At 47.2% G+C, this 6,404-nt stretch overlaps 1 pseudogene; it reads right to left on the reverse strand.

Annotated features, from left to right (window-relative positions):
- Nucleotides 1-1,502: 1,502 nt before the first annotated feature.
- Nucleotides 1,503-3,078, reverse strand: LOC119339384 (annotated as a pseudogene).
- Nucleotides 3,079-6,404: the final 3,326 nt, after the last annotated feature.

Genomic DNA, 6,404 nt, shown 5'->3' on the forward strand with positions numbered 1-6,404 from the left:
CTTCTGTGACAAAAACACAAGGCCAGTTGCAACCAGGAGGGGGACATGCAGGTTGCAGTCGAGGGCGACGTTTGCAATTGCAAGCCTGGTATCGCACATGCGACTCCCCCTCCCTTTCCCGCCACCCACTTAAAAAATAAATGTTAGTTGCCGGCCGGGTGCGCGAGCATGCAATTGCAGTCGGAGGTGACACTTGCAGTTGGATGCCTAGTGACAGACATGCAATTTCCTTCTCTCGACAAAAGACTAATAAATTCTAGTCAATGGCGACACTTACAATTCCGCCTAACAGTAGGCATACAAGAAAAATGTTTTCAATGCAATAAAAAGAGAAAATATAAATAAATAAATAAGGAAAAAGGAATTTTTTAAAGCAAATAAAAAGAAGAAAATAAAAATGAAACAAGAAAATTGTAAAAAATACGAATGCAAAATAAAACCAATGTCACGAGGGCACCGATTTTTTGTTGTTAAAAATCACTTACAAAAATATAAAAAAGCGTCAGGAGAGTAAAATAAAAATTCAAAAATAAAACCATAAAAATCCAGGCCATCAATCCATGCATAAAATAAATAAGGAGGAAAGACGTCACCAAAAAACTGGAAGCAAACTGATTGGACATGAGAGAAAAGACAAAAGAAATAAAAAAACTAACGTACAATCAAAAAGCAGCAACTAAGGTTCGTTTGCTATCGAATCGACTAAGACTTGACTAATTCTTGATTGACCGAGAATAACAAATTCACATAAAATAGATACTTTCCAAATTAGATATTTTCATCTTTACCTTTTTTTAGACTGGCATACTTAACACAAAGCCAAAGCTAAAAAACAACTAGAAAAAAATGCTATGAATGCTTGTTTTATACAAAAACCCGTGAGTGCACACACATCTCAAAAAAGAAAAATTCTGGTTCTCAAAAAACAAGACATGGATGCTGTACTGGAAAAACTACATCAAAAAACTATACAATAGGAATCTAATCTATCGACAACAACCACACATACGCACGTGGATTCTAGAAAACAAAAGATGAAATGCTCACAAAAGATGGTACTACAGTATATAATTTTTTCCTTTTTCTTGGGAAAGTATACAGTTCTTTTCCTAGTCAGGAATCTCTCTTACACATTGTAAAATTTGCAGGAAAAAAAGAAATGGCACACCACCCAAAGCCCGCCACTCCCCTGCCCAGGCCAGCACACCGCCCAAAGCCAACAAAAAAAACAAGGAACGAAAGCAGCCCGCCCAGTTCATCCTCTACAGGGGCCAATTTACAATTAAAGGCATGTTACACGCATCTAAAAGCAGCAACAAATCTGATGGTTAAGGAGTCGACTGAGACTTCGCGAATTCTCAAACGAACCGCATATATAAACCCTTGAGCCAAAAGCAATATCTGAATGAAAGATATATTTTACCGATCTCAACAGCCAAATAATATTCACAATACCTCTTGGAACAAACATGTAAACCGACATGGTTACTTGGACTAACAGACTAAGGCTCAAAAGCAGTAGCTTTCAACAAGAGCTTAGTCTTCCGTCGCGTCGTCATACCATACGCCTCGGTCATATCAAGCTTATTTCCATTTCCGTCACCAGGAAACCTCCAGTTGAAGTGATAGAGAAGGCTCGCGAGCGCAATCTCGATGTTTGACACACCAAACATCATACCGGGGCACATCCTCCGGGGGAGGAATCTGAAGTCCGTCGCACCATAGTCCACCATCTAGCTCTCAAACCTCTCAGGCTTGAACTCTTCGGCGTCGGGCCAGCTCTTCTCGTTCCTACCGATCGCCCGCACATTCGCAAACACGGTGGTGCCCGAAGGCACGTCGAAGCCCATGATCTTGCGATGTTGCGTGCACAATCTGGGGATGAGCAACGGCACCGGAGGGTGCAACCTGAAGGTCTCCTTGATCCATCTGGAGGTAGTGGAGCCGGCCGTCGATATCCGCCTCCGCCACCTTGGTCTTGCCTTGGAGCACCCGCCGCACTTCAGATTGCGCGATGGCCATTATCAGTGGGTTTCTGATAAGCTCTGACATGGCCCAGATCGTCGTTGTCGCCGTGGTTTCCGACCTCGCGGAAAAAACATCCTGATGATAAAAACTGCATCAATTTATGCTCTGCAGATGCGGGGCAAGAGAGGATGCATGATAGCTAGAGCTCTTTACTGGTGGTGACTTACGAACAAGACGCCGCTGACATTTTCGTTTGTGAGGGTGATGCCACCCATCCCACCGTCTCTCTGGAACCGCAGCAGAGTCGTGAGGATGTCCTCCCTCTCATGGCCGGCGCTAGCTTCCTGGCTCTCCATCGCCATCTTGTGCTCATGGACCATGGCATCCATGATGGACTGGATCCTCCCGTGCACCTCCCACGTCGCCCTAAGGGACCGGCTGCCGAGCACCCGTGCCAGGCGCAACGTCGGGAACAGGTCGGTCAGGTTGAACCCGGACATGATCGATCGCCCGGTCCAGCTCCTCGAGGTACAGTGCCCTCTGCTGGCACCGGTCGCCGACAGAGACCCTCATGATGACGTCGTTCATCATGACCTTCACTCTCTCCCCTACATCGACGAGGCCGCCGGCGTCAGCGACGGAGCGCACGAGCCTCGCCGCCGCCTCCTCGCGGACAGGGCGGAACAAGCGGATGCGCCTCGGGCTGAGCAGCTCCACGGTGCAGAGCTTCCGGACGGCCTTCCAGTGCCGGCTGTCGTGGCGTGGGAAGGAGATGTTCTGGCCGCCGTTGGTGTACACGGGCCGGTTGGCGAAGGCGGCGTCATGGACCTTCATCACCTGCCTTGCCGCCTCCGCGGAGGAGAGCACGAGCGTCGGGACGTGGCCGAGGCGGAGGAGCATCACGGGGCCGTGCCACTGGGAGAGACTGCGCATGCCCTGGTGCGGCAGGGCGCCGAGCAGGAAGTGCATGTGGCCAATCACCGGCAGCGCCCATGGGCCCGGAGGCAGGTTCAGCCGGCTACCAGAGGCTGACCTGAGCTTGAGGAGTACGGTGACGACAAGGACGCAGAGGAAAGTGTAGCACACGAGCTGGATGGGTGTGGTTTCCATTTGAAGGTGCTCAAGATCCAAGATGCAAATTGCAATGCAACTAGTATATATATTGGACGACAACAAGTAAACCATATTTTGTTGGGGGCTTCTACGCATCGGCCTCCGCCGCCTCGCGAGCGCGTGCGCTGGTACCCATGATCGTACCACACCGAGGCATCGACTAACAGAAGATGTAACTCTTTTTGATTAATGGCATTTTTTATTAACTCATAATGCCACATCAAGAGATTTAAGTAGATCCAACTGAAATTAAACGAGAATACATGTTGGGCAGCTAAAATGAGATTAGGTCCACAACTGTTTTTTTATCGAAATTGGTTATAAATTATGGTTATGGTTATACATCGCATCTAAAGCATGTTCCTGGAAGTACGAGGATTTGCACTACGTCAGCAGAGCAAAGTCAACCTTAACGATGATGCTACTGCTACACATAATTGCATAATTCAAAGTAAATATTCTTATGAATAGGGGTGGAGCGAGACGTTCTATATATGAAAAGGTAACGGAGACAAATTCAATGATGCTACACTATATCTAACAATAAAGGCCGCGTCTAGGGAGCAACCGGCTGCTCCCTAGCGCTTCAGAGCAGCCGGCCCAAATAGAAAAGTTTTAGTCTCTAATCCATAAAAGGAAATCATTTGCCTCCCTAATCATAGTATAAGAAAAAGGACGCCGATAACGCCCACACGTGTGGGCGTTAAAGGGTCTGCCCACACGTTTTGTGTGGTGTCTAAAAGGATCAGCCCACACGCCTATGTGTGGGCAAAACAAGTAATGCCCACACGCTTTTTTTTTCTCTCGGTCCCTCTCACACGCTTATGTGTGGGCAAAATAGATAACGCCCACACGCCCGTACGTCAGGCTTCCTACCTCACGGTCCCGCACGCCCTGCGTGACAATCAGCACGCGCCCCGCAGTTGCCATGTTCCGGACCCTATTCCATGTTCGTTTAACTGCAGTTGCCATGTCGCTGAACTACAGTTGCCATGTCGGACAACTACATTTGCCATGGTTGCTCAACTGCAGTTGCCATCTCAGGGAAAGTGACAGATGCCATTTTTGGACAACTACAGCTGTTGCCATGTATGGTCTGGTTTACTACAGTTGTCATGATTTGAAAACTTTAGGGGTTGCCATCTACTAACACTAGGTAGTTGCCATGTATGGTCTGGTTTACTACAGTTGCCATGATTTGAAAACTTTAGGAGTTGCCACCTACTAACACTAGGCAGTTGCCATGTAGCGCTACAAAGAGACATGACAAAATAACATGTTCAGGTAAAGAGGGAGTTGCCATCTGCTTACAAGCACACTAGGGCAGTTGCCATGTACCCTGCAAAACACATGGCAACTGACATGTTTGGGGTAAAAAGAGAGTTGCCATCTGCTTACAAGCACATTAGGGCAGTTACCATGTACCCTGCAAAACACATGGCAACTGGCAGCTTTGGGCGTGGGAGAGGAGACATGCGTGTGAGCGAACTGATAAATGCCCATACACCAGCCCCTGTGCGCGAGCGAAAACTGACGTGTAGGCGAACTGCTAAACACCCACACACAAGTCCCTCCGTGTGGTGAAAACGGACGTTGGGCGACCGGATGAATGCCCACACACCAGCTCAGTCCTACATAGCACCACAAACATGCCAAAATTTATGCAACCACAAACGGACGTGGATCCATGCGTGTGGGCGAGATGCAAATGCCCACACGTGTGGGCGTTAGTATTTCCGAAGAAAAAAATCTATATTAGAGAGAAAAAGTAGCATGTAAACAGAACAAAGTGCAAAAGCATATGTGAACAGGTGAATGTATTTAATTCAGATTTTAGAAAATTTAAGAAGTCATAACTTTTAAACCGCTCGTCGAATTAAGATCCATTGAAAGGATATCTCGAATGGGTATGTTTCGACAAATTTTATCTTTGTGCAACTTAATTCCCGTTTGATGCAACTGTCTAGAAGTCAATGTGCAAGCACATGACAGTCGATGTGCAACTTTTGTTCTACTTGTAGACGTGCAGTTTTCACTCATGCAAACAGATGTGAAGCGTTTAATCCGGGTTTTCATTTTCTATATAAAGTCATAACTAAAAGAGCTAGTTATCGACTAGAGGGGGGGTGGGGTGAATAGGCGATTTTTATGGAAGTCTTCAAAACATGGGAGTTACGAACACAAACGATAGAAATGACACTATTCGTATGCAGCGAAAGGTAGAGTACACTAGACAAGCCGTAGTCAAGTATTCAATGAAGTGAAAGGACGAAGACTATCAGCAGCTAGGCAGTATGGATCAAGATGGAAGATAGTATGAAACCAATCAGAACAAGTAGTCACACAGTGAAGTCAAACAGATAAAGCAAGCAGGCAATGACTTCACGAAGACAAACTGTAAGTAAAGAGAAGTGAGAGATAGAACCAGTAGCTTCGGGACGACAGAGGTTTGTTCGACCAGTTCCAGTTGCTGTGACAACTGTACGTCTGGTTAGGGAGGCTGAGATTCAACTCAGAAGACTGCGTCTTCACCTTATTCCCCTTGAGCTAAGGACACCTAGTCCCCACCCAATTACTCTGGTATGTCTTCAAGGTAGACTTCCAAACCTTCACATACTTCGTTCACCGGCAATCCACAATGACTCTTGGATGCTCAGAACGTGACGCCTAACCGGCTGGAGGATTCACAGTCCTCAAGTGTAACAAGTCTTCAGATCACGCGGACAGAAAGACTTCAGTGATGCCAAACACTCTTTGGGCTCTGGGTGGTTTGGGCTTTGTCCTCGCAAGGAATCTCTCTTGAAAGCTTCAGCGGTGGGTTGCTCTCAAATGACAAAAGCCGTGTACTAACTCTGAGCAGCCACCAGTTTATGGTGCAAGGGGTGGGCTATTTATAGCCACTGGGCAACCCGGCCGGATTTGTCCGAAATGACCCTGGGTCACTAAGGAACTGACAATGTATCACAACGGTCAGATTTCAAACACACGCGGCAGCTTGACTTGGGCTACAAGTAAAGCTGACTCATCCGACTCTGGATAAGATTTGCTCTCATTGTCTTCGCTCGAAGACATAGGATTTGGTTGAGCATCACTTCAGTCACTCTAACTTTGTTCACTTGGACCCCACTTACACTAGTAAAAAACGGAGCTTTAAAACCGGTTTGTAAGGGCCTTTAGTGCCGGTTATGGAACCGGCACTAAAGTGTGGGCACTAAAGCCCCCCCCCTTTAGTACCGGTTCAGCACGAACCGGCGCTAAAGTGCCACCACGTGGTGTGAGCTCACGCCCTGGTATGGGGGACCTTTAGTACCGGTTGGTGTTAC

This window comes from Triticum dicoccoides, chromosome 7B (assembly GCF_002162155.2).
Source record: "Triticum dicoccoides isolate Atlit2015 ecotype Zavitan chromosome 7B, WEW_v2.0, whole genome shotgun sequence".
Lineage (NCBI taxonomy): Eukaryota > Viridiplantae > Streptophyta > Magnoliopsida > Poales > Poaceae > Triticum > Triticum dicoccoides.